Source organism: Ranitomeya variabilis, chromosome 1, assembly GCF_051348905.1.
Source record: "Ranitomeya variabilis isolate aRanVar5 chromosome 1, aRanVar5.hap1, whole genome shotgun sequence".
NCBI lineage: Eukaryota > Metazoa > Chordata > Amphibia > Anura > Dendrobatidae > Ranitomeya > Ranitomeya variabilis.
In genome coordinates this window covers 911,832,609-911,855,699 of record NC_135232.1, presented here as the reverse complement: position 1 = coordinate 911,855,699, position 23,091 = coordinate 911,832,609, and the positions used below count along the sequence as shown (strand labels likewise).

The following is a 23,091-nucleotide window of genomic DNA, read 5'->3' as shown; positions in this document are numbered from 1 at the left end:
GGTTGTAGGCCTTGGTGCGGCCCAAGTGGCAAACCATTTCTGATCATCTCTTCTCGGCCAAATGGCTCAAGATCAAGCGTAGTGTCTGTTCTTATTAGTTTAATATCTGTTACGTCCCCTATTTGGGGACCATATATTAAATGGATTTTTGGAACAGGGAGCTGGAAATGGAGCTTGCTTTGTCACACGGAACCTTCACGGGGATGGAGGGTGTGGTTATGCAGATTCAAAACGCGTTGCGCACAGCTTGAACACATGCACACCGCAGAACTGTCATCGACAGAGCATCCAGAGTTTCTGGAAATGTCTTCCCTGCGGCAATCTTTTGCTACGTCTTAACAGTGGGTGTCGGTTGTAGGCCTTGGTGCGGCCCAAGTGGCAAACCATTTCTGATCATCTCTTCTCGGCCAAATGGATCAAGATCAAGCGTAGTGTCTGTTATTAGTTTAATATCTGATATGTCCCCTATTTGGGGACCATATATTACATGGATTTTTGGAACAGGGAGCTGGAAATGGAGCTTGCTTTGTCACACGGAACCTTCACGGGGATGGAGGGTGTGGTTATGCAGATTCAAAACGCGTTGCGCACAGCTTGAACACATGCACACCGCAGAACTGTCATCGACAGAGCATCCAGAGTTTCTGGAAATGTCTTCCCTGCGGCAATCTTTTGCTACGTCTCCACAGTGGGTGTCGGTTGTAGGCCTTGGTGCGGCCCAAGTGGCAAATCATTTCTGATCATCTCTTCTCGGCCAAATGGCTCAAGATCAAGCGTAGTGTCTGTTCTTATTAGTTTAATATCTGATACGTCCCCTATTTTGGGACCATATATTAAATGGATTTTTGGAACAGGGAGCTGGAAATGGAGCTTGCTTTGTCGCACGGAACCATCACGGGGGTGGAGGGTGTGGTTATGCAGATTCAAAACGCGTTGCGCACAGCTTGAACACATGCACACCGCAGAACTGTCATCGACAGATCATCCAGAGTTTCTGGAAATGTCTTCCCTGCGGCAATCTTTTGCTACGTCTCCACAGTGGGTGTCGGTTGTAGGCCTTGGTGCGGCCCAAGTGGCAAACCATTTCTGATCATCTCTTCTCGGCCAAATGGCTCAAGATCAAGTGTAGTGTCTGTTCTTATTAGTTTAATATCTGATACGTCCCCTATTTGGGGACCATATATTAAATGGATTTTTGGAACAGGCAGCTGGAAATGGAGCTTGCTTTGTCGCACGGAACCTTCACGGGGATGGAGGGTGTGGTTATGCAGATTCAAAACGCGTTGCGCACAGCTTGAACACATGCACACCGCAGAACTGTCATCGATAGAGCATCCAGAGTTTCTGGAAATGTCTTCCCTGCGGCAATCTTTTGCTACGTCTCACAGTGGATGTCGGTTGTAGGCCTTGGTGCGGCCCAAGTGGCAAACCATTTCTGATCATCTCTTCTCGGCCAAATGGCTCAAGATCAAGCGTAGTGTCTGTTCTTATTAGTTTAATATCTGATACGTCCCCTATTTGGGGACCATATATTAAATGGATTTTTGGAACAGGGAGCTGGAAATGGAGCTTGCTTTGTCGCACGGAACCATCACGGGGGTGGAGGGTGTGGTTATGCAGATTCAAAACGCGTTTCACACAGCTTGAACACATGCACACCGCAGAACTGTCATCGACAGATCATCCAGAGTTTCTGGAAATGTCTTCCCTGCGGCAATCTTTTGCTATGTCTCCGTAGTGGGTGTCGGTTGTAGGCCTTGGTGCGGCCCAAGTGGCAAACCATTTCTGATCATCTCTTCTTGGCCAAATGGCTCAAGATCAAGCGTAGTGTCTGTTCTTATTAGTTTAATATCTGATACGTCCCCTATTTGGGGACCATACATTAAATGGATTTTTGGAACAGGGAGCTGGAAATGGAGCTTGCTTTGTCACACGGAACCTTCACGGGGATGGAGGGTGTGGTTATGCAGATTCAAAACGCATTGCGCACAGCTTGAACACATGCACACCGCAGAACTGTCATCGACAGAGCATCCAGAGTTTCTGGAAATGTCTTCCCTGCGGCAATCTTTTGCTACGTCTCCACAGTGGGTGTCGGTTGTAGGCCTTGGTGCGGCCCAAGTGGCAAACCATTTTTGATCATCTCTTCTCGGCCAAATGGCTCAAGATGAAGCGTAGTGTCTGTTCTTATTAGTTTAATATCTGATACGTCCCTTATTTGGGGACCATATATTAAATGGATTTTTGGAACAGGGAGCTGGAAATGGAGCTTGCTTTGTCACACGGAACCTTCACGGGGATGGAGGGTGTGGTTATGCAGATTCAAAACGCATTGTGCACAGCTTGAACACATGCACACCGCAGAACTGTCATCGATAGAGCATCCAGAGTTTCTGGAAATGTCTTTCCTGCGGCAATCTTTTGCTACGTCTCCACAGTGGGTGTCGGTTGTAGGCCTTGGTGCGGCCCAAGTGGCAAACCATTTCTGATCATCTCTTCTCGGCCAAATGGCTCAAGATCAAGCGTAGTGTCTGTTCTTATTAGTTTAATATCTGATACGTCCCCTATTTGGGGACCATATATTAAATGGATTTTTGGAACTGGGAGCTGGAAATGGAGCTTGCTTTGTCGCACGGAACCTTCACAGGGATGGAGGGTGTGGTTATGCAGATTCAAAACGCGTTGCGCACAGCTTGAACACATGCACACCGCAGAACTGTCATCGATAGAGCATCCAGAGTTTCTGGAAATGTCTTCCCTGCGGCAATCTTTTGCTACGTCTCCACAGTGGATGTCGGTTGTAGGCCTTGGTGCGGCCCAAGTGGCAAACCATTTCTGATCATCTCTTCTCGGCCAAATGGCTCAAGATCAAGCGTAGTGTCTGTTCTTATTAGTTTAATATCTGATACGTCCCCTATTTGGGGACCATATATTAAATGGATTTTTGGAACAGGGAGCTGGAAATGGAGCTTGCTTTGTCGCACGGAACCTTCACAGGGATGGAGGGTGTGGTTATGCAGATTCAAAACGCGTTGCGCACAGCTTGAACACATGCACACCGCAGAACTGTCATCGATAGAGCATCCAGAGTTTCTGGAAATGTCTTCCCTGCGGCAATCTTTTGCTACGTCTCACAGTGGATGTCGGTTGTAGGCCTTGGTGCGGCCCAAGTGGCAAACCATTTCTGATCATCTCTTCTCGGCCAAATGGCTCAAGATCAAGCGTAGTGTCTGTTCTTATTAGTTTAATATCTGATACGTCCCCTATTTGGGGACCATATATTAAATGGATTTTTGGAACAGGGAGCTGGAAATGGAACTTGCTTTGTCACACGGAACCTTCACGGGGATGGAGGGTGTGGTTATGCAGATTCAAAACGCGTTGCGCACAGCTTGAACACATGCACACCGCAGAACTGTCATCGACAGAGCATCCAGAGTTTCTGGAAATGTCTTCCCTGCGGCAATCTTTTGCTACGTCTCCACAGTTGGTGTCGGTTGTAGGCCTTGGTGCGGCCCAAGTGGCAAACCATTTCTGATCATCTCTTCTCGGCCAAATGGCTCAAGATCAAGCGTAGTGTCTGTTCTTATTAGTTTAATATCTGATACGTCCCCTATTTGGGGACCATATATTAAATGGATTTTTGGAACAGGGAGCTGGAAATGGAGCTTGCTTTGTCACACGGAACCTTCACGGGGATGGAGGGTGTGGTTATGCAGATTCAAAATGCGTTGCACACAGCTTGAACACATGCACACCGCAGAACTGTCATCGACAGAGCATCCAGAGTTTCTGGAAATGTCTTCCCTGCGGCAATCTTTTGCTACGTCTCCACAGTGGGTGTCGGTTGTAGGCCTTGGTGCGGCCCAAGTGGCAAACCATTTCTGATCATCTCTTCTCGGCCAAATGGCTCAAGATCAAGCGTAGTGTCTGTTCTTATTAGTTTAATATCTGATACGTCCCCTATTTGGGGACCATATATTAAATGGATTTTTGGAACAGGGAGCTGGAAATGGAGCTTGCTTTGTCACACGGAACCTTCACGGGGATGGAGGGTGTGGTTATGCAGATTCAAAACGCGTTGCGCACAGCTTGAACACATGCACACCGCAGAACTGTCGTCGACAGAGCATCCAGAGTTTCTGGAAATGTCTTCCCTGCGGCAATCTTTTGCTACGTCTCCACAGTGGGTGTCGGTTGTAGGCCTTGGTGCGGCCCAAGTGGCAAACCATTTCTGATCATCTCTTCTCGGCCAAATGGCTCAAGATCAAGCGTAGTGTCTGTTCTTATTAGTTTAATATCTGTTACGTCCCCTATTTGGGGACCATATATTAAATGGATTTTTGGAACAGGGAGCTGGAAATGGAGCTTGCTTTGTCACACGGAACCTTCACAGGGATGGAGGGTGTGGTTATGCAGATTCAAAACGCGTTGCGCACAGCTTGAACACATGCACACCGCAGAACTGTCATCGACAGAGCATCCAGAGTTTCTGGAAATGTCTTCCCTGCGGCAATCTTTTGCTACGTCTTAACAGTGGGTGTCGGTTGTAGGCCTTGGTGCGGCCCAAGTGGCAAACCATTTCTGATCATCTCTTCTCGGCCAAATGGATCAAGATCAAGCGTAGTGTCTGTTATTAGTTTAATATCTGATATGTCCCCTATTTGGGGACCATATATTACATGGATTTTTGGAACAGGGAGCTGGAAATGGAGCTTGCTTTGTCACACGGAACCTTCACGGGGATGGAGGGTGTGGTTATGCAGGTTCAAAACGCGTTGCGCACAGCTTGAACACATGCACACCGCAGAACTGTCATCGACAGAGCATCCAGAGTTTCTGGAAATGTCTTCCCTGCGGCAATCTTTTGCTACGTCTCCACAGTGGGTGTCGGTTGTAGGCCTTGGTGCGGCCCAAGTGGCAAACCATTTCTGATCATCTCTTCTCGGCCAAATGGCTCAAGATCAAGTGTAGTGTCTGTTCTTATTAGTTTAATATCTGATACGTCCCCTATTTGGGGACCATATATTAAATGGATTTTTGGAACAGGGAGCTGGAAATGGAGCTTGCTTTGTCGCACGGAACCTTCACAGGGATGGAGGGTGTGGTTATGCAGATTCAAAACGCGTTGCGCACAGCTTGAACACATGCACACCGCAGAACTGTCATCGATAGAGCATCCAGAGTTTCTGGAAATGTCTTCCCTGCGGCAATCTTTTGCTACGTCTCCACAGTGGATGTCGGTTGTAGGCCTTGGTGCGGCCCAAGTGGCAAACCATTTCTGATCATCTCTTCTCGGCCAAATGGCTCAAGATCAAGCGTAGTGTCTGTTCTTATTAGTTTAATATCTGATACGTCCCCTATTTGGGGACCATATATTAAATGGATTTTTGGAACAGGGAGCTGGAAATGGAGCTTGCTTTGTCGCACGGAACCTTCACAGGGATGGAGGGTGTGGTTATGCAGATTCAAAACGCGTTGCGCACAGCTTGAACACATGCACACCGCAGAACTGTCATCGATAGAGCATCCAGAGTTTCTGGAAATGTCTTCCCTGCGGCAATCTTTTGCTACGTCTCACAGTGGATGTCGGTTGTAGGCCTTGGTGCGGCCCAAGTGGCAAACCATTTCTGATCATCTCTTCTCGGCCAAATGGCTCAAGATCAAGCGTAGTGTCTGTTCTTATTAGTTTAATATCTGATACGTCCCCTATTTGGGGACCATATATTAAATGGATTTTTGGAACAGGGAGCTGGAAATGGAACTTGCTTTGTCACACGGAACCTTCACGGGGATGGAGGGTGTGGTTATGCAGATTCAAAACGCGTTGCGCACAGCTTGAACACATGCACACCGCAGAACTGTCATCGACAGAGCATCCAGAGTTTCTGGAAATGTCTTCCCTGCGGCAATCTTTTGCTACGTCTCCACAGTTGGTGTCGGTTGTAGGCCTTGGTGCGGCCCAAGTGGCAAACCATTTCTGATCATCTCTTCTCGGCCAAATGGCTCAAGATCAAGCGTAGTGTCTGTTCTTATTAGTTTAATATCTGATACGTCCCCTATTTGGGGACCATATATTAAATGGATTTTTGGAACAGGGAGCTGGAAATGGAGCTTGCTTTGTCACACGGAACCTTCACGGGGATGGAGGGTGTGGTTATGCAGATTCAAAATGCGTTGCACACAGCTTGAACACATGCACACCGCAGAACTGTCATCGACAGAGCATCCAGAGTTTCTGGAAATGTCTTCCCTGCGGCAATCTTTTGCTACGTCTCCACAGTGGGTGTCGGTTGTAGGCCTTGGTGCGGCCCAAGTGGCAAACCATTTCTGATCATCTCTTCTCGGCCAAATGGCTCAAGATCAAGCGTAGTGTCTGTTCTTATTAGTTTAATATCTGATACGTCCCCTATTTGGGGACCATATATTAAATGGATTTTTGGAACAGGGAGCTGGAAATGGAGCTTGCTTTGTCACACGGAACCTTCACGGGGATGGAGGGTGTGGTTATGCAGATTCAAAACGCGTTGCGCACAGCTTGAACACATGCACACCGCAGAACTGTCGTCGACAGAGCATCCAGAGTTTCTGGAAATGTCTTCCCTGCGGCAATCTTTTGCTACGTCTCCACAGTGGGTGTCGGTTGTAGGCCTTGGTGCGGCCCAAGTGGCAAACCATTTCTGATCATCTCTTCTCGGCCAAATGGCTCAAGATCAAGCGTAGTGTCTGTTCTTATTAGTTTAATATCTGTTACGTCCCCTATTTGGGGACCATATATTAAATGGATTTTTGGAACAGGGAGCTGGAAATGGAGCTTGCTTTGTCACACGGAACCTTCACAGGGATGGAGGGTGTGGTTATGCAGATTCAAAACGCGTTGCGCACAGCTTGAACACATGCACACCGCAGAACTGTCATCGACAGAGCATCCAGAGTTTCTGGAAATGTCTTCCCTGCGGCAATCTTTTGCTACGTCTTAACAGTGGGTGTCGGTTGTAGGCCTTGGTGCGGCCCAAGTGGCAAACCATTTCTGATCATCTCTTCTCGGCCAAATGGATCAAGATCAAGCGTAGTGTCTGTTATTAGTTTAATATCTGATATGTCCCCTATTTGGGGACCATATATTACATGGATTTTTGGAACAGGGAGCTGGAAATGGAGCTTGCTTTGTCACACGGAACCTTCACGGGGATGGAGGGTGTGGTTATGCAGGTTCAAAACGCGTTGCGCACAGCTTGAACACATGCACACCGCAGAACTGTCATCGACAGAGCATCCAGAGTTTCTGGAAATGTCTTCCCTGCGGCAATCTTTTGCTACGTCTCCACAGTGGGTGTCGGTTGTAGGCCTTGGTGCGGCCCAAGTGGCAAACCATTTCTGATCATCTCTTCTCGGCCAAATGGCTCAAGATCAAGTGTAGTGTCTGTTCTTATTAGTTTAATATCTGATACGTCCCCTATTTGGGGACCATATATTAAATGGATTTTTGGAACAGGGAGCTGGAAATGGAGCTTGCTTTGTCGCACGGAACCTTCACAGGGATGGAGGGTGTGGTTATGCAGATTCAAAACGCGTTGCGCACAGCTTGAACACATGCACACCGCAGAACTGTCATCGATAGAGCATCCAGAGTTTCTGGAAATGTCTTCCCTGCGGCAATCTTTTGCTACGTCTCACAGTGGATGTCGGTTGTAGGCCTTGGTGCGGCCCAAGTGGCAAACCATTTCTGATCATCTCTTCTCGGCCAAATGGCTCAAGATCAAGCGTAGTGTCTGTTCTTATTAGTTTAATATCTGATACGTCCCCTATTTGGGGACCATATATTAAATGGATTTTTGGAACAGGGAGCTGGAAATGGAGCTTGCTTTGTCACACGGAACCTTCACGGGGATGGAGGGTGTGGTTATGCAGATTCAAAACGCGTTGCGCACAGCTTGAACACATGCACACCGCAGAACTGTCATCGACAGAGCATCCAGAGTTTCTGGAAATGTCTTCCCTGCGGCAATCTTTTGCTACGTCTCCACAGTTGGTGTCGGTTGTAGGCCTTGGTGCGGCCCAAGTGGCAAACCATTTCTGATCATCTCTTCTCGGCCAAATGGCTCAAGATCAAGCGTAGTGTCTGTTCTTATTAGTTTAATATCTGATACGTCCCCTATTTGGGGACCATATATTAAATGGATTTTTGGAACAGGGAGCTGGAAATGGAGCTTGCTTTGTCACACGGAACCTTCACGGGGATGGAGGGTGTGGTTATGCAGATTCAAAATGCGTTGCACACAGCTTGAACACATGCACACCGCAGAACTGTCATCGACAGAGCATCCAGAGTTTCTGGAAATGTCTTCCCTGCGGCAATCTTTTGCTACGTCTCCACAGTGGGTGTCGGTTGTAGGCCTTGGTGCGGCCCAAGTGGCAAACCATTTCTGATCATCTCTTCTCGGCCAAATGGCTCAAGATCAAGCGTAGTGTCTGTTCTTATTAGTTTAATATCTGATACGTCCCCTATTTGGGGACCATATATTAAATGGATTTTTGGAACAGGGAGCTGGAAATGGAGCTTGCTTTGTCACACGGAACCTTCACGGGGATGGAGGGTGTGGTTATGCAGATTCAAAACGCGTTGCGCACAGCTTGAACACATGCACACCGCAGAACTGTCGTCGACAGAGCATCCAGAGTTTCTGGAAATGTCTTCCCTGCGGCAATCTTTTGCTACGTCTCCACAGTGGGTGTCGGTTGTAGGCCTTGGTGCGGCCCAAGTGGCAAACCATTTCTGATCATCTCTTCTCGGCCAAATGGCTCAAGATCAAGCGTAGTGTCTGTTCTTATTAGTTTAATATCTGTTACGTCCCCTATTTGGGGACCATATATTAAATGGATTTTTGGAACAGGGAGCTGGAAATGGAGCTTGCTTTGTCACACGGAACCTTCACAGGGATGGAGGGTGTGGTTATGCAGATTCAAAACGCGTTGCGCACAGCTTGAACACATGCACACCGCAGAACTGTCATCGACAGAGCATCCAGAGTTTCTGGAAATGTCTTCCCTGCGGCAATCTTTTGCTACGTCTTAACAGTGGGTGTCGGTTGTAGGCCTTGGTGCGGCCCAAGTGGCAAACCATTTCTGATCATCTCTTCTCAGCCAAATGGATCAAGATCAAGCGTAGTGTCTGTTATTAGTTTAATATCTGATACGTCCCCTATTTGGGGACCATATATTACATGGATTTTTGGAACAGGGAGCTGGAAATGGAGCTTGCTTTGTCACACGGAACCTTCACGGGGATGGAGGGTGTGGTTATGCAGATTCAAAACGCGTCGCGCACAGCTTGAACACATGCACACCGCAGAACTGTCATCGACAGAGCATCCAGAGTTTCTGGAAATGTCTTCCCTGCGGCAATCTTTTGCTACGTCTCCACAGTGGGTGTCGGTTGTAGGCCTTGGTGCGGCCCAAGTGGCAAACCATTTCTGATCATCTCTTCTCGGCCAAATGGCTCAAGATCAAGCGTAGTGTCTGTTCTTATTAGTTTAATATCTGATACGTCCCCTATTTGGGGACCATATATTAAATGGATTTTTGGAACAGGGAGCTGGAAATGGAGCTTGCTTTGTCACACGGAACCTTCACGGGGATGGAGGGTGTGGTTATGCAGATTCAAAACGCGTTGCGCACAGCTTGAACACATGCACACCGCAGAACTGTCATCGACAGAGCATCCAGAGTTTCTGGAAATGTCTTCCCTGCGGCAATCTTTTGCTACGTCTCCACAGTGGGTGTCGGTTGTAGGCCTTGGTGCGGCCCAAGTGGCAAATCATTTCTGATCATCTCTTCTCGGCCAAATGGCTCAAGATCAAGCGTAGTGTCTGTTCTTATTAGTTTAATATCTGATACGTCCCCTATTTTGGGACCATATATTAAATGGATTTTTGGAACAGGGAGCTGGAAATGGAGCTTGCTTTGTCGCACGGAACCATCACGGGGGTGGAGGGTGTGGTTATGCAGATTCAAAACGCGTTGCGCACAGCTTGAACACATGCACACCGCAGAACTGTCATCGACAGATCATCCAGAGTTTCTGGAAATGTCTTCCCTGCGGCAATCTTTTGCTACGTCTCCACAGTGGGTGTCGGTTGTAGGCCTTGGTGCGGCCCAAGTGGCAAACCATTTCTGATCATCTCTTCTCGGCCAAATGGCTCAAGATCAAGTGTAGTGTCTGTTCTTATTAGTTTAATATCTGATACGTCCCCTATTTGGGGACCATATATTAAATGGATTTTTGGAACAGGGAGCTGGAAATGGAGCTTGCTTTGTCACACGGAACCTTCACGGGGATGGAGGGTGTGGTTATGCAGATTCAAAACGCGTTGCGCACAGCTTGAACACATGCACACCGCAGAACTGTCATCGACAGAGCATCCAGAGTTTCTGGAAATGTCTTCCCTGCGGCAATCTTTTGCTACGTCTCCACAGTTGGTGTCGGTTGTAGGCCTTGGTGCGGCCCAAGTGGCAAACCATTTCTGATCATCTCTTCTCGGCCAAATGGCTCAAGATCAAGCGTAGTGTCTGTTCTTATTAGTTTAATATCTGATACGTCCCCTATTTGGGGACCATATATTAAATGGATTTTTGGAACAGGGAGCTGGAAATGGAGCTTGCTTTGTCACACGGAACCTTCACGGGGATGGAGGGTGTGGTTATGCAGATTCAAAACGCGTTGCGCACAGCTTGAACACATGCACACCGCAGAACTGTCGTCGACAGAGCATCCAGAGTTTCTGGAAATGTCTTCCCTGCGGCAATCTTTTGCTACGTCTCCACAGTGGGTGTCGGTTGTAGGCCTTGGTGCGGCCCAAGTGGCAAACCATTTCTGATCATCTCTTCTCGGCCAAATGGCTCAAGATCAAGCGTAGTGTCTGTTCTTATTAGTTTAATATCTGTTACGTCCCCTATTTGGGGACCATATATTAAATGGATTTTTGGAACAGGGAGCTGGAAATGGAGCTTGCTTTGTCACACGGAACCTTCACAGGGATGGAGGGTGTGGTTATGCAGATTCAAAACGCGTTGCGCACAGCTTGAACACATGCACACCGCAGAACTGTCATCGACAGAGCATCCAGAGTTTCTGGAAATGTCTTCCCTGCGGCAATCTTTTGCTACGTCTTAACAGTGGGTGTCGGTTGTAGGCCTTGGTGCGGCCCAAGTGGCAAACCATTTCTGATCATCTCTTCTCAGCCAAATGGATCAAGATCAAGCGTAGTGTCTGTTATTAGTTTAATATCTGATACGTCCCCTATTTGGGGACCATATATTACATGGATTTTTGGAACAGGGAGCTGGAAATGGAGCTTGCTTTGTCACACGGAACCTTCACGGGGATGGAGGGTGTGGTTATGCAGATTCAAAACGCGTCGCGCACAGCTTGAACACATGCACACCGCAGAACTGTCATCGACAGAGCATCCAGAGTTTCTGGAAATGTCTTCCCTGCGGCAATCTTTTGCTACGTCTCCACAGTGGGTGTCGGTTGTAGGCCTTGGTGCGGCCCAAGTGGCAAACCATTTCTGATCATCTCTTCTCGGCCAAATGGCTCAAGATCAAGCGTAGTGTCTGTTCTTATTAGTTTAATATCTGATACGTCCCCTATTTGGGGACCATATATTAAATGGATTTTTGGAACAGGGAGCTGGAAATGGAGCTTGCTTTGTCACACGGAACCTTCACGGGGATGGAGGGTGTGGTTATGCAGATTCAAAACGCGTTGCGCACAGCTTGAACACATGCACACCGCAGAACTGTCATCGACAGAGCATCCAGAGTTTCTGGAAATGTCTTCCCTGCGGCAATCTTTTGCTACGTCTCCACAGTGGGTGTCGGTTGTAGGCCTTGGTGCGGCCCAAGTGGCAAATCATTTCTGATCATCTCTTCTCGGCCAAATGGCTCAAGATCAAGCGTAGTGTCTGTTCTTATTAGTTTAATATCTGATACGTCCCCTATTTTGGGACCATATATTAAATGGATTTTTGGAACAGGGAGCTGGAAATGGAGCTTGCTTTGTCGCACGGAACCATCATGGGGGTGGAGGGTGTGGTTATGCAGATTCAAAACGCGTTGCGCACAGCTTGAACACATGCACACCGCAGAACTGTCATCGACAGATCATCCAGAGTTTCTGGAAATGTCTTCCCTGCGGCAATCTTTTGCTACGTCTCCACAGTGGGTGTCGGTTGTAGGCCTTGGTGCGGCCCAAGTGGCAAACCATTTCTGATCATCTCTTCTCGGCCAAATGGCTCAAGATCAAGTGTAGTGTCTGTTCTTATTAGTTTAATATCTGATACGTCCCCTATTTGGGGACCATATATTAAATGGATTTTTGGAACATGCAGCTGGAAATGGAGCTTGCTTTGTCGCACGGATCCTTCACGGGGATGGAGGGTGTGGTTATGCAGATTCAAAACGCGTTGCGCACAGCTTGAACACATGCACACCGCAGAACTGTCATCGATAGAGCATCCAGAGTTTCTGGAAATGTCTTCCCTGCGGCAATCTTTTGCTACGTCTCACAGTGGATGTCGGTTGTAGGCCTTGGTGCGGCCCAAGTGGCAAACCATTTCTGATCATCTCTTCTCGGCCAAATGGCTCAAGATCAAGCGTAGTGTCTGTTCTTATTAGTTTAATATCTGATACGTCCCCTATTTGGGGACCATATATTAAATGGATTTTTGGAACAGGGAGCTGGAAATGGAGCTTGCTTTGTCGCACGGAACCATCACGGGGGTGGAGGGTGTGGTTATGCAGATTCAAAACGCGTTTCACACAGCTTGAACACATGCACACCGCAGAACTGTCATCGACAGATCATCCAGAGTTTCTGGAAATGTCTTCCCTGCGGCAATCTTTTGCTATGTCTCCACAGTGGGTGTCGGTTGTAGGCCTTGGTGCGGCCCAAGTGGCAAACCATTTCTGATCATCTCTTCTTGGCCAAATGGCTCAAGATCAAGCGTAGTGTCTGTTCTTATTAGTTTAATATCTGATACGTCCCCTATTTGGGGACCATATATTAAATGGATTTTTGGAACAGGGAGCTGGAAATGGAGCTTGCTTTGTCACACGGAACCTTCACGGGGATGGAGGGTGTGGTTATGCAGATTCAAAACGCATTGCGCACAGCTTGAACACATGCACACCGCAGAACTGTCATCGACAGAGCATCCAGAGTTTCTGGAAATGTCTTCCCTGCGGCAATCTTTTGCTACGTCTCCACAGTGGGTGTCGGTTGTAGGCCTTGGTGCGGCCCAAGTGGCAAACCATTTTTGATCATCTCTTCTCGGCCAAATGGCTCAAGATGAAGCGTAGTGTCTGTTCTTATTAGTTTAATATCTGATACGTCCCTTATTTGGGGACCATATATTAAATGGATTTTTGGAACAGGGAGCTGGAAATGGAGCTTGCTTTGTCACACGGAACCTTCACGGGGATGGAGGGTGTGGTTATGCAGATTCAAAACGCATTGTGCACAGCTTGAACACATGCACACCGCAGAACTGTCATCGATAGAGCATCCAGAGTTTCTGGAAATGTCTTTCCTGCGGCAATCTTTTGCTACGTCTCCACAGTGGGTGTCGGTTGTAGGCCTTGGTGCGGCCCAAGTGGCAAACCATTTCTGATCATTTCTTCTCGGCCAAATGGCTCAAGATCATGCGTAGTGTCTGTTCTTATTAGTTTAATATCTGATACGTCCCCTATTTGGGGACCATACATTAAATGGATTTTTGGAACAGGGAGCTGGAAATGGAGCTTGCTTTGTCACACGGAACCTTCACGGGGATGAAGGGTGTGGTTATGCAGATTCAAAACGCGTTGCGCACAGCTTGAACACATGCACACCGCAGAACTGTCATCGATAGAGCATCCAGAGTTTCTGGAAATGTCTTCCCTGCGGCAATCTTTTGCTACGTCTCCACAGTGGGTGTCGGTTGTAGGCCTTGGTGCGGCCCAAGTGGCAAACCATTTCTGATCATCTCTTCTTGGCCAAATGGCTCAAGATCAAGTGTAGTGTCTGTTCTTATTAGTTTAATATCTGATACGTCCCCTATTTGGGGACCATATATTAAATGGATTTTTGGAACAGGGAGCTGGAAATGGAGCTTGCTTTGTCGCACGGAACCTTCACGGGGATGGAGGGTGTGGTTATGCAGATTCAAAACGCGTTGCGCACAGCTTGAACACATGCACACCGCAGAACTGTCATCGATAGAGCATCCAGAGTTTCTGGAAATGTCTTCCCTGCGGCAATCTTTTGCTACATCTCACAGTGGATGTCGGTTGTAGGCCTTGGTGCGGCCCAAGTGGCAAACCATTTCTGATCATCTCTTCTCGGCCAAATGGCTCAAGATCAAGCGTAGTGTCTGTTCTTATTAGTTTAATATCTGATACGTCCCCTATTTGGGGACCATATATTAAATGGATTTTTGGAACAGGGAGCTGGAAATGGAGCTTGCTTTATCACACGGAACCTTCACGGGGATGGAGGGTGTGGTTATGCAGATTCAAAACGCGTTGCGCACAGCTTGAACACATGCACACCGCAGAACTGTCATCGACAGAGCATCCAGAGTTTCTGGAAATGTCTTCCCTGCGGCAATCTTTTGCTACGTCTCCACAGTTGGTGTCGGTTGTAGGCCTTGGTGCGGCCCAAGTGGCAAACCATTTCTGATCATCTCTTCTCGGCCAAATGGCTCAAGATCAAGCGTAGTGTCTGTTCTTATTAGTTTAATATCTGATACGTCCCCTATTTGGGGACCATATATTAAATGGATTTTTGGAACAGGGAGCTGGAAATGGAGCTTGCTTTGTCACACGGAACCTTCACGGGGATGGAGGGTGTGGTTATGCAGATTCAAAATGCGTTGCACACAGCTTGAACACATGCACACCGCAGAACTGTCATCGACAGAGCATCCAGAGTTTCTGGAAATGTCTTCCCTGCGGCAATCTTTTGCTACGTCTCCACAGTGGGTGTCGGTTGTAGGCCTTGGTGCGGCCCAAGTGGCAAACCATTTCTGATCATCTCTTCTCGGCCAAATGGCTCAAGATCAAGCGTAGTGTCTGTTCTTATTAGTTTAATATCTGATACGTCCCCTATTTGGGGACCATATATTAAATGGATTTTTGGAACAGGGAGCTGGAAATGGAGCTTGCTTTGTCACACGGAACCTTCACGGGGATGGAGGGTGTGGTTATGCAGATTCAAAACGCGTTGCGCACAGCTTGAACACATGCACACCGCAGAACTGTCGTCGACAGAGCATCCAGAGTTTCTGGAAATGTCTTCCCTGCGGCAATCTTTTGCTACGTCTCCACAGTGGGTGTCGGTTGTAGGCCTTGGTGCGGCCCAAGTGGCAAACCATTTCTGATCATCTCTTCTCGGCCAAATGGCTCAAGATCAAGCGTAGTGTCTGTTCTTATTAGTTTAATATCTGTTACGTCCCCTATTTGGGGACCATATATTAAATGGATTTTTGGAACAGGGAGCTGGAAATGGAGCTTGCTTTGTCACACGGAACCTTCACGGGGATGGAGGGTGTGGTTATGCAGATTCAAAACGCGTTGCGCACAGCTTGAACACATGCACACCGCAGAACTGTCATCGACAGAGCATCCAGAGTTTCTGGAAATGTCTTCCCTGCGGCAATCTTTTGCTACGTCTTAACAGTGGGTGTCGGTTGTAGGCCTTGGTGCGGCCCAAGTGGCAAACCATTTCTGATCATCTCTTCTCGGCCAAATGGATCAAGATCAAGCGTAGTGTCTGTTATTAGTTTAATATCTGATATGTCCCCTATTTGGGGACCATATATTACATGGATTTTTGGAACAGGGAGCTGGAAATGGAGCTTGCTTTGTCACACGGAACCTTCACGGGGATGGAGGGTGTGGTTATGCAGATTCAAAACGCGTTGCGCACAGCTTGAACACATGCACACCGCAGAACTGTCATCGACAGAGCATCCAGAGTTTCTGGAAATGTCTTCCCTGCGGCAATCTTTTGCTACGTCTCCACAGTGGGTGTCGGTTGTAGGCCTTGGTGCGGCCCAAGTGGCAAATCATTTCTGATCATCTCTTCTCGGCCAAATGGCTCAAGATCAAGCGTAGTGTCTGTTCTTATTAGTTTAATATCTGATACGTCCCCTATTTTGGGACCATATATTAAATGGATTTTTGGAACAGGGAGCTGGAAATGGAGCTTGCTTTGTCGCACGGAACCATCACGGGGGTGGAGGGTGTGGTTATGCAGATTCAAAACGCGTTGCGCACAGCTTGAACACATGCACACCGCAGAACTGTCATCGACAGATCATCCAGAGTTTCTGGAAATGTCTTCCCTGCGGCAATCTTTTGCTACGTCTCCACAGTGGGTGTCGGTTGTAGGCCTTGGTGCGGCCCAAGTGGCAAACCATTTCTGATCATCTCTTCTCGGCCAAATGGCTCAAGATCAAGTGTAGTGTCTGTTCTTATTAGTTTAATATCTGATACGTCCCCTATTTGGGGACCATATATTAAATGGATTTTTGGAACAGGCAGCTGGAAATGGAGCTTGCTTTGTCGCACGGAACCTTCACGGGGATGGAGGGTGTGGTTATGCAGATTCAAAACGCGTTGCGCACAGCTTGAACACATGCACACCGCAGAACTGTCATCGATAGAGCATCCAGAGTTTCTGGAAATGTCTTCCCTGCGGCAATCTTTTGCTACGTCTCACAGTGGATGTCGGTTGTAGGCCTTGGTGCGGCCCAAGTGGCAAACCATTTCTGATCATCTCTTCTCGGCCAAATGGCTCAAGATCAAGCGTAGTGTCTGTTCTTATTAGTTTAATATCTGATACGTCCCCTATTTGGGGACCATATATTAAATGGATTTTTGGAACAGGGAGCTGGAAATGGAGCTTGCTTTGTCGCACGGAACCATCACGGGGGTGGAGGGTGTGGTTATGCAGATTCAAAACGCGTTTCACACAGCTTGAACACATGCACACCGCAGAACTGTCATCGACAGATCATCCAGAGTTTCTGGAAATGTCTTCCCTGCGGCAATCTTTTGCTATGTCTCCATAGTGGGTGTCGGTTGTAGGCCTTGGTGCGGCCCAAGTGGCAAACCATTTCTGATCATCTCTTCTTGGCCAAATGGCTCAAGATCAAGCGTAGTGTCTGTTCTTATTAGTTTAATATCTGATACGTCCCCTATTTGGGGACCATATATTAAATGGATTTTTGGAACAGGGAGCTGGAAATGGAGCTTGCTTTGTCACACGGAACCTTCACGGGGATGGAGGGTGTGGTTATGCAGATTCAAAACGCATTGCGCACAGCTTGAACACATGCACACCGCAGAACTGTCATCGACAGAGCATCCAGAGTTTCTGGAAATGTCTTCCCTGCGGCAATCTTTTGCTACGTCTCCACAGTGGGTGTCGGTTGTAGGCCTTGGTGCGGCCCAAGTGGCAAACCATTTTTGATCATCTCTTCTCGGCCAAATGGCTCAAGATGAAGCGTAGTGTCTGTTCTTATTAGTTTAATATCTGATACGTCCCTTATTTGGGGACCATATATTAAATGGATTTTTGGAACAGGGAGCTGGAAATGGAGCTTGCTTTGTCACACGGAACCTTCACGGGGATGGAGGGTGTGGTTATGCAGATTCAAAACGCATTGTGCACAGCTTGAACACATGCACACCGCAGAACTGTCATCGATAGAGCATCCAGAGTTTCTGGAAATGTCTTTCCTGCGGCAATCTTTTGCTACGTCTCCACAGTGGGTGTCGGTTGTAGGCCTTGGTGCGGCCCAAGTGGCAAACCATTTCTGATCATCTCTTCTCGGCCAAATGGCTCAAGATCAAGCGTAGTGTCTGTTCTTATTAGTTTAATATCTGATACGTCCCCTATTTGGGGACCATATATTAAATGGATTTTTGGAACTGGGAGCTGGAAATGGAGCTTGCTTTGTCACACGGAACCTTCACGGGGATGGAGGGTGTGGTTATGCAGATTCAAAACGCGTTGCGCACAGCTTGAACACATGCACACCGCAGAACTGTCATCGACAGAGCATCCAGAGTTTCTGGAAATGTCTTCCCTGCGGCAATCTTTTGCTACGTCTCCACAGTGGATGTCGGTTGTAGGCCTTGGTGCGGCCCAAGTGGCAAACCATTTCTGATCATTTCTTCTCGGCCAAATGGCTCAAGATCAAGCGTAGTGTCTGTTCTTATTAGTTTAATATCTGATACGTCCCCTATTTGGGGACCATACATTAAATGGATTTTTGGAACAGGGAGCTGGAAATGGAGCTTGCTTTGTCACACGGAACCTTCACGGGGATGGAGGGTGTGGTTATGCAGATTCAAAACGCGTTGCGCACAGCTTGAACACATGCACACCGCAGAACTGTCATCGACAGAGCATCCAGAGTTTCTGGAAATGTCTTCCCTGCGGCAATCTTTTGCTACGTCTCCACAGTTGGTGTCGGTTGTAGGCCTTGGTGCGGCCCAAGTGGCAAACCATTTCTGATCATCTCTTCTCGGCCAAATGGCTCAAGATCAAGCGTAGTGTCTGTTCTTATTAGTTTAATATCTGATACGTCCCCTATTTGGGGACCATATATTAAATGGATTTTTGGAACAGGGAGCTGGAAATGGAGCTTGCTTTGTCACACGGAACCTTCACGGGGATGGAGGGTGTGGTTATGCAGATTCAAAATGCGTTGCACACAGCTTGAACACATGCACACCGCAGAACTGTCATCGACAGAGCATCCAGAGTTTCTGGAAATGTCTTCCCTGCGGCAATCTTTTGCTACGTCTCCACAGTGGGTGTCGGTTGTAGGCCTTGGTGCGGCCCAAGTGGCAAACCATTTCTGATCATCTCTTCTCGGCCAAATGGCTCAAGATCAAGCGTAGTGTCTGTTCTTATTAGTTTAATATCTGATACGTCCCCTATTTGGGGACCATATATTAAATGGATTTTTGGAACAGGGAGCTGGAAATGGAGCTTGCTTTGTCACACGGAACCTTCACGGGGATGGAGGGTGTGGTTATGCAGATTCAAAACGCGTTGCGCACAGCTTGAACACATGCACACCGCAGAACTGTCGTCAACAGAGCATCCAGAGTTTCTGGAAATGTCTTCCCTGCGGCAATCTTTTGCTACGTCTCCACAGTGGGTGTCGGTTGTAGGCCTTGGTGCGGCCCAAGTGGCAAACCATTTCTGATCATCTCTTCTCGGCCAAATGGCTCAAGATCAAGCGTAGTGTCTGTTCTTATTAGTTTAATATCTGTTACGTCCCCTATTTGGGGACCATATATTAAATGGATTTTTGGAACAGGGAGCTGGAAATGGAGCTTGCTTTGTCACACGGAACCTTCACGGGGATGGAGGGTGTGGTTATGCAGATTCAAAACGCGTTGCGCACAGCTTGAACACATGCACACCGCAGAACTGTCATCGACAGAGCATCCAGTTTCTGGAAATGTCTTCCCTGCGGCAATCTTTTGCTACGTCTTAACAGTGGGTGTCGGTTGTAGGCCTTGGTGCGGCCCAAGTGGCAAACCATTTCTGATCATCTCTTCTCGGCCAAATGGATCAAGATCAAGCGTAGTGTCTGTTATTAGTTTAATATCTGATATGTCCCCTATTTGGGGACCATATATTACATGGATTTTTGGAACAGGGAGCTGGAAATGGAGCTTGCTTTGTCACACGGAACCTTCACGGGGATGGAGGGTGTGGTTATGCAGATTCAAAACGCGTTGCGCACAGCTTGAACACATGCACACCGCAGAACTGTCATCGACAGAGCATCCAGAGTTTCTGGAAATGTCTTCCCTGCGGCAATCTTTTGCTACGTCTCCACAGTGGGTGTCGGTTGTAGGCCTTGGTGCGGCCCAAGTGGCAAACCATTTCTGATCATCTCTTCTCGGCCAAATGGCTCAAGATCAAGCGTAGTGTCTGTTCTTAGTTTAATATCTGATACGTCCCCTATTTGGGGACCATATATTAAATGGATTTTTGGAACAGGGAGCTGGAAATGGAGCTTGCTTTGTCACACGGAACCTTCACGGGGATGGAGGGTGTGGTTATGCAGATTTAAAACGCGTTGCGCACAGCTTGAACACATGCACACCGCAGAACTGTCATCGACAGAGCATCCAGAGTTTCTGGAAATGTCTTCCCTGCGGCAATCTTTTGCTACGTCTCCACAGTGGGTGTCGGTTGTAGGCCTTGGTGCGGCCCAAGTGGCAAATCATTTCTGATCATCTCTTCTCGGCCAAATGGCTCAAGATCAAGCGTAGTGTCTGTTCTTATTAGTTTAATATCTGATACGTCCCCTATTTGGGGACCATATATTAAATGGATTTTTGGAACAGGGAGCTGGAAATGGAGCTTGCTTTGTCGCACGGAACCATCACGGGGTGGAGGGTGTGGTTATGCAGATTCAAAACGCGTTGCGCACAGCTTGAACACATGCACACCGCAGAACTGTCATCGACAGATCATCCAGAGTTTCTGGAAATGTCTTCCCTGCGGCAATCTTTTGCTACGTCTCCACAGTGGGTGTCGGTTGTAGGCCTTGGTGCGGCCCAAGTGGCAAACCATTTCTGATCATCTCTTCTCGGCCAAATGGCTCAAGATCAAGTGTAGTGTCTGTTCTTATTAGTTTAATATCTGATACGTCCCCTATTTGGGGACCATATATTAAATGGATTTTTGGAACAGGCAGCTGGAAATGGAGCTTGCTTTGTCGCACGGAACCTTCACGGGGATGGAGGGTGTGGTTATGCAGATTCAAAACGCGTTGCGCACAGCTTGAACACATGCACACCGCAGAACTGTCATCGATAGAGCATCCAGAGTTTCTGGAAATGTCTTCCCTGCGGCAATCTTTTGCTACGTCTCACAGTGGATGTCGGTTGTAGGCCTTGGTGCGGCCCAAGTGGCAAACCATTTCTGATCATCTCTTCTCGGCCAAATGGCTCAAGATCAAGCGTAGTGTCTGTTCTTATTAGTTTAATATCTGATACGTCCCCTATTTGGGGACCATATATTAAATGGATTTTTGGAACAGGGAGCTGGAAATGGAGCTTGCTTTGTCGCACGGAACCATCACGGGGGTGGAGGGTGTGGTTATGCAGATTCAAAACGCGTTTCACACAGCTTGAACACATGCACACCGCAGAACTGTCATCGACAGATCATCCAGAGTTTCTGGAAATGTCTTCCCTGCGGCAATCTTTTGCTACGTCTCCACAGTGGGTGTCGGTTGTAGGCCTTTTTGCGGCCCAAGTGGCAAACCATTTCTGATCATCTCTTCTTGGCCAAATGGCTCAAGATCAAGCGTAGTGTCTGTTCTTATTAGTTTAATATCTGATACGTCCCCTATTTGGGGACCATATATTAAATGGATTTTTGGAACAGGGAGCTGGAAATGGAGCTTGCTTTGTCACACGGAACCTTCACGGGGATGGAGGGTGTGGTTATGCAGATTCAAAACGCATTGCGCACAGCTTGAACACATGCACACCGCAGAACTGTCATCGACAGAGCATCCAGAGTTTCTGGAAATGTCTTCCCTGCGGCAATCTTTTGCTACGTCTCCACAGTGGGTGTCGGTTGTAGGCCTTGGTGCGGCCCAAGTGGCAAACCATTTTTGATCATCTCATCTCGGCCAAATGGCTCAAGATGAAGCGTAGTGTCTGTTCTTATTAGTTTAATATCTGATACGTCCCTTATTTGGGGACCATATATTAAATGGATTTTTGGAACAGGGAGCTGGAAATGGAGCTTGCTTTGTCACACGGAACCTTCACGGGGATGGAGGGTGTGGTTATGCAGATTCAAAACGCATTGTGCACAGCTTGAACACATGCACACCGCAGAACTGTCATCGATAGAGCATCCAGAGTTTCTGGAAATGTCTTTCCTGCGGCAATCTTTTGCTACGTCTCCACAGTGGGTGTCGGTTGTAGGCCTGGGTGCGGCCCAAGTGGCAAACCATTTCTGATCATCTCTTCTCGGCCAAATGGCTCAAGATCAAGCGTAGTGTCTGTTCTTATTAGTTTAATATCTGATACGTCCCCTATTTGGGGACCATACATTAAATGGATTTTTGGAACAGGGAGCTGGAAATGGAGCTTGCTTTGTCACATGGAACCTTCACGGGGATGAAGGGTGTGGTTATGCAGATTCAAAACGCGTTGCGCACAGCTTGAACACATGCACACCGCAGAACTGTCATCGACAGAGCATCCAGAGTTTCTGGAAATGTCTTCCCTGCGGCACTCTTTTGCTACGTCTCCACAGTGGGTGTCGGTTGTAGGCCTTGGTGCGGCCCAAGTGGCAAACCATTTCTGATCATCTCTTCTCGGCCAAATGGCTCAAGATCAAGTGTAGTGTCTGTTCTTATTAGTTTAATATCTGATACGTCCCCTATTTGGGGACCATATATTAAATGGATTTTTGGAACAGGGAGCTGGAAATGGAGCTTGCTTTGTCGCACGGAACCTTCACAGGGATGGAGGGTGTGGTTATGCAGATTCAAAACGCGTTGCGCACAGCTTGAACACATGCACACCGCAGAACTGTCATCGATAGAGCATCCAGAGTTTCTGGAAATGTCTTCCCTGCGGCAATCTTTTGCTACGTCTCACAGTGGATGTCGGTTGTAGGCCTTGGTGCGGCCCAAGTGGCAAACCATTTCTGATCATCTCTTCTCGGCCAAATGGCTCAAGATCAAGCGTAGTGTCTGTTCTTATTAGTTTAATATCTGATACGTCCCCTATTTGGGGACCATATATTAAATGGATTTTTGGAACAGGGAGCTGGAAATGGAGCTTGCTTTGTCACACGGAACCTTCACGGGGATGGAGGGTGTGGTTATGCAGATTCAAAATGCGTTGCACACAGCTTGAACACATGCACACCGCAGAACTGTCATCGACAGAGCATCCAGAGTTTCTGGAAATGTCTTCCCTGCGGCAATCTTTTGCTACGTCTCCACAGTGGGTGTCGGTTGTAGGCCTTGGTGCGGCCCAAGT

The 23,091-nt window shown here is 47.8% G+C and overlaps 3 non-coding genes and 63 pseudogenes across 3 annotated transcripts; all 66 read left to right on the top strand.

The window, feature by feature from the left end:
- Nucleotides 1-45: 45 nt before the first annotated feature.
- On the top strand, nucleotides 46-219 carry LOC143796709 (U2 spliceosomal RNA; annotated as a pseudogene).
- A 176-nt stretch (nucleotides 220-395) lies between these two features.
- On the top strand, nucleotides 396-566 carry LOC143797352 (U2 spliceosomal RNA; annotated as a pseudogene).
- Nucleotides 567-742: 176 nt separating this feature from the next.
- Nucleotides 743-917, top strand: LOC143796778 (U2 spliceosomal RNA; annotated as a pseudogene).
- Nucleotides 918-1,092: 175 nt separating this feature from the next.
- Nucleotides 1,093-1,244, top strand: LOC143801619 (U2 spliceosomal RNA; annotated as a pseudogene).
- A 197-nt stretch (nucleotides 1,245-1,441) lies between these two features.
- LOC143794636 (U2 spliceosomal RNA) lies at nucleotides 1,442-1,653 on the top strand (annotated as a pseudogene).
- A 138-nt stretch (nucleotides 1,654-1,791) lies between these two features.
- On the top strand, nucleotides 1,792-1,965 carry LOC143796031 (U2 spliceosomal RNA; annotated as a pseudogene).
- Nucleotides 1,966-2,141: 176 nt separating this feature from the next.
- Nucleotides 2,142-2,315, top strand: LOC143797164 (U2 spliceosomal RNA; annotated as a pseudogene).
- Nucleotides 2,316-2,491: 176 nt separating this feature from the next.
- Nucleotides 2,492-2,665, top strand: LOC143794339 (U2 spliceosomal RNA; annotated as a pseudogene).
- Nucleotides 2,666-2,841: 176 nt separating this feature from the next.
- Nucleotides 2,842-3,015, top strand: LOC143794359 (U2 spliceosomal RNA; annotated as a pseudogene).
- Nucleotides 3,016-3,190: 175 nt separating this feature from the next.
- LOC143796623 (U2 spliceosomal RNA) lies at nucleotides 3,191-3,342 on the top strand (annotated as a pseudogene).
- A 198-nt stretch (nucleotides 3,343-3,540) lies between these two features.
- Nucleotides 3,541-3,714, top strand: LOC143795056 (U2 spliceosomal RNA; annotated as a pseudogene).
- Nucleotides 3,715-3,890: 176 nt separating this feature from the next.
- LOC143795055 (U2 spliceosomal RNA) lies at nucleotides 3,891-4,064 on the top strand (annotated as a pseudogene).
- Nucleotides 4,065-4,240: 176 nt separating this feature from the next.
- On the top strand, nucleotides 4,241-4,414 carry LOC143796633 (U2 spliceosomal RNA; annotated as a pseudogene).
- Nucleotides 4,415-4,590: 176 nt separating this feature from the next.
- Nucleotides 4,591-4,778, top strand: LOC143797337 (U2 spliceosomal RNA). The gene has a single exon (XR_013220453.1). It is a non-coding gene; the product is annotated as a U2 spliceosomal RNA (small nuclear RNA).
- Nucleotides 4,779-4,937: 159 nt separating this feature from the next.
- On the top strand, nucleotides 4,938-5,111 carry LOC143801421 (U2 spliceosomal RNA; annotated as a pseudogene).
- Nucleotides 5,112-5,287: 176 nt separating this feature from the next.
- Nucleotides 5,288-5,461, top strand: LOC143794358 (U2 spliceosomal RNA; annotated as a pseudogene).
- A 175-nt stretch (nucleotides 5,462-5,636) lies between these two features.
- Nucleotides 5,637-5,788, top strand: LOC143796621 (U2 spliceosomal RNA; annotated as a pseudogene).
- A 198-nt stretch (nucleotides 5,789-5,986) lies between these two features.
- LOC143795054 (U2 spliceosomal RNA) lies at nucleotides 5,987-6,160 on the top strand (annotated as a pseudogene).
- Nucleotides 6,161-6,336: 176 nt separating this feature from the next.
- LOC143795053 (U2 spliceosomal RNA) lies at nucleotides 6,337-6,510 on the top strand (annotated as a pseudogene).
- Nucleotides 6,511-6,686: 176 nt separating this feature from the next.
- On the top strand, nucleotides 6,687-6,860 carry LOC143796632 (U2 spliceosomal RNA; annotated as a pseudogene).
- Nucleotides 6,861-7,036: 176 nt separating this feature from the next.
- Nucleotides 7,037-7,224, top strand: LOC143797336 (U2 spliceosomal RNA). Its single transcript, XR_013220452.1, has one exon. It is a non-coding gene; the product is annotated as a U2 spliceosomal RNA (small nuclear RNA).
- Nucleotides 7,225-7,383: 159 nt separating this feature from the next.
- Nucleotides 7,384-7,557, top strand: LOC143801420 (U2 spliceosomal RNA; annotated as a pseudogene).
- A 175-nt stretch (nucleotides 7,558-7,732) lies between these two features.
- LOC143795052 (U2 spliceosomal RNA) lies at nucleotides 7,733-7,906 on the top strand (annotated as a pseudogene).
- A 176-nt stretch (nucleotides 7,907-8,082) lies between these two features.
- Nucleotides 8,083-8,256, top strand: LOC143795051 (U2 spliceosomal RNA; annotated as a pseudogene).
- Nucleotides 8,257-8,432: 176 nt separating this feature from the next.
- Nucleotides 8,433-8,606, top strand: LOC143795050 (U2 spliceosomal RNA; annotated as a pseudogene).
- Nucleotides 8,607-8,782: 176 nt separating this feature from the next.
- Nucleotides 8,783-8,956, top strand: LOC143796631 (U2 spliceosomal RNA; annotated as a pseudogene).
- Nucleotides 8,957-9,132: 176 nt separating this feature from the next.
- LOC143797392 (U2 spliceosomal RNA) lies at nucleotides 9,133-9,303 on the top strand (annotated as a pseudogene).
- Nucleotides 9,304-9,479: 176 nt separating this feature from the next.
- On the top strand, nucleotides 9,480-9,653 carry LOC143795048 (U2 spliceosomal RNA; annotated as a pseudogene).
- Nucleotides 9,654-9,829: 176 nt separating this feature from the next.
- LOC143796777 (U2 spliceosomal RNA) lies at nucleotides 9,830-10,004 on the top strand (annotated as a pseudogene).
- A 175-nt stretch (nucleotides 10,005-10,179) lies between these two features.
- LOC143794157 (U2 spliceosomal RNA) lies at nucleotides 10,180-10,353 on the top strand (annotated as a pseudogene).
- A 176-nt stretch (nucleotides 10,354-10,529) lies between these two features.
- Nucleotides 10,530-10,703, top strand: LOC143795047 (U2 spliceosomal RNA; annotated as a pseudogene).
- Nucleotides 10,704-10,879: 176 nt separating this feature from the next.
- On the top strand, nucleotides 10,880-11,053 carry LOC143796630 (U2 spliceosomal RNA; annotated as a pseudogene).
- A 176-nt stretch (nucleotides 11,054-11,229) lies between these two features.
- Nucleotides 11,230-11,400, top strand: LOC143797390 (U2 spliceosomal RNA; annotated as a pseudogene).
- Nucleotides 11,401-11,576: 176 nt separating this feature from the next.
- Nucleotides 11,577-11,750, top strand: LOC143795046 (U2 spliceosomal RNA; annotated as a pseudogene).
- A 176-nt stretch (nucleotides 11,751-11,926) lies between these two features.
- On the top strand, nucleotides 11,927-12,101 carry LOC143796871 (U2 spliceosomal RNA; annotated as a pseudogene).
- A 175-nt stretch (nucleotides 12,102-12,276) lies between these two features.
- On the top strand, nucleotides 12,277-12,466 carry LOC143801634 (U2 spliceosomal RNA). The gene has a single exon (XR_013220929.1). It is a non-coding gene; the product is annotated as a U2 spliceosomal RNA (small nuclear RNA).
- A 159-nt stretch (nucleotides 12,467-12,625) lies between these two features.
- LOC143794635 (U2 spliceosomal RNA) lies at nucleotides 12,626-12,837 on the top strand (annotated as a pseudogene).
- Nucleotides 12,838-12,975: 138 nt separating this feature from the next.
- On the top strand, nucleotides 12,976-13,149 carry LOC143795635 (U2 spliceosomal RNA; annotated as a pseudogene).
- A 176-nt stretch (nucleotides 13,150-13,325) lies between these two features.
- LOC143797163 (U2 spliceosomal RNA) lies at nucleotides 13,326-13,499 on the top strand (annotated as a pseudogene).
- A 176-nt stretch (nucleotides 13,500-13,675) lies between these two features.
- Nucleotides 13,676-13,827, top strand: LOC143796800 (U2 spliceosomal RNA; annotated as a pseudogene).
- Nucleotides 13,828-14,025: 198 nt separating this feature from the next.
- LOC143801593 (U2 spliceosomal RNA) lies at nucleotides 14,026-14,199 on the top strand (annotated as a pseudogene).
- A 175-nt stretch (nucleotides 14,200-14,374) lies between these two features.
- LOC143794746 (U2 spliceosomal RNA) lies at nucleotides 14,375-14,548 on the top strand (annotated as a pseudogene).
- Nucleotides 14,549-14,724: 176 nt separating this feature from the next.
- LOC143795045 (U2 spliceosomal RNA) lies at nucleotides 14,725-14,898 on the top strand (annotated as a pseudogene).
- Nucleotides 14,899-15,074: 176 nt separating this feature from the next.
- On the top strand, nucleotides 15,075-15,248 carry LOC143795044 (U2 spliceosomal RNA; annotated as a pseudogene).
- Nucleotides 15,249-15,424: 176 nt separating this feature from the next.
- LOC143796708 (U2 spliceosomal RNA) lies at nucleotides 15,425-15,598 on the top strand (annotated as a pseudogene).
- A 176-nt stretch (nucleotides 15,599-15,774) lies between these two features.
- On the top strand, nucleotides 15,775-15,945 carry LOC143797351 (U2 spliceosomal RNA; annotated as a pseudogene).
- A 176-nt stretch (nucleotides 15,946-16,121) lies between these two features.
- Nucleotides 16,122-16,296, top strand: LOC143796776 (U2 spliceosomal RNA; annotated as a pseudogene).
- Nucleotides 16,297-16,471: 175 nt separating this feature from the next.
- On the top strand, nucleotides 16,472-16,623 carry LOC143801618 (U2 spliceosomal RNA; annotated as a pseudogene).
- Nucleotides 16,624-16,820: 197 nt separating this feature from the next.
- LOC143794634 (U2 spliceosomal RNA) lies at nucleotides 16,821-17,032 on the top strand (annotated as a pseudogene).
- Nucleotides 17,033-17,170: 138 nt separating this feature from the next.
- LOC143795634 (U2 spliceosomal RNA) lies at nucleotides 17,171-17,344 on the top strand (annotated as a pseudogene).
- Nucleotides 17,345-17,520: 176 nt separating this feature from the next.
- LOC143797162 (U2 spliceosomal RNA) lies at nucleotides 17,521-17,694 on the top strand (annotated as a pseudogene).
- Nucleotides 17,695-17,870: 176 nt separating this feature from the next.
- LOC143794798 (U2 spliceosomal RNA) lies at nucleotides 17,871-18,044 on the top strand (annotated as a pseudogene).
- A 176-nt stretch (nucleotides 18,045-18,220) lies between these two features.
- LOC143796116 (U2 spliceosomal RNA) lies at nucleotides 18,221-18,394 on the top strand (annotated as a pseudogene).
- Nucleotides 18,395-18,570: 176 nt separating this feature from the next.
- On the top strand, nucleotides 18,571-18,744 carry LOC143795042 (U2 spliceosomal RNA; annotated as a pseudogene).
- Nucleotides 18,745-18,920: 176 nt separating this feature from the next.
- LOC143795040 (U2 spliceosomal RNA) lies at nucleotides 18,921-19,094 on the top strand (annotated as a pseudogene).
- Nucleotides 19,095-19,270: 176 nt separating this feature from the next.
- On the top strand, nucleotides 19,271-19,444 carry LOC143796707 (U2 spliceosomal RNA; annotated as a pseudogene).
- Nucleotides 19,445-19,618: 174 nt separating this feature from the next.
- LOC143797350 (U2 spliceosomal RNA) lies at nucleotides 19,619-19,789 on the top strand (annotated as a pseudogene).
- A 176-nt stretch (nucleotides 19,790-19,965) lies between these two features.
- Nucleotides 19,966-20,136, top strand: LOC143797330 (U2 spliceosomal RNA; annotated as a pseudogene).
- A 176-nt stretch (nucleotides 20,137-20,312) lies between these two features.
- Nucleotides 20,313-20,486, top strand: LOC143794901 (U2 spliceosomal RNA; annotated as a pseudogene).
- Nucleotides 20,487-20,661: 175 nt separating this feature from the next.
- Nucleotides 20,662-20,813, top strand: LOC143801617 (U2 spliceosomal RNA; annotated as a pseudogene).
- Nucleotides 20,814-21,010: 197 nt separating this feature from the next.
- On the top strand, nucleotides 21,011-21,222 carry LOC143794632 (U2 spliceosomal RNA; annotated as a pseudogene).
- A 138-nt stretch (nucleotides 21,223-21,360) lies between these two features.
- On the top strand, nucleotides 21,361-21,534 carry LOC143795633 (U2 spliceosomal RNA; annotated as a pseudogene).
- Nucleotides 21,535-21,710: 176 nt separating this feature from the next.
- Nucleotides 21,711-21,884, top strand: LOC143797285 (U2 spliceosomal RNA; annotated as a pseudogene).
- Nucleotides 21,885-22,060: 176 nt separating this feature from the next.
- Nucleotides 22,061-22,212, top strand: LOC143796199 (U2 spliceosomal RNA; annotated as a pseudogene).
- Nucleotides 22,213-22,410: 198 nt separating this feature from the next.
- Nucleotides 22,411-22,584, top strand: LOC143801419 (U2 spliceosomal RNA; annotated as a pseudogene).
- A 175-nt stretch (nucleotides 22,585-22,759) lies between these two features.
- Nucleotides 22,760-22,933, top strand: LOC143795039 (U2 spliceosomal RNA; annotated as a pseudogene).
- Nucleotides 22,934-23,091: the final 158 nt, after the last annotated feature.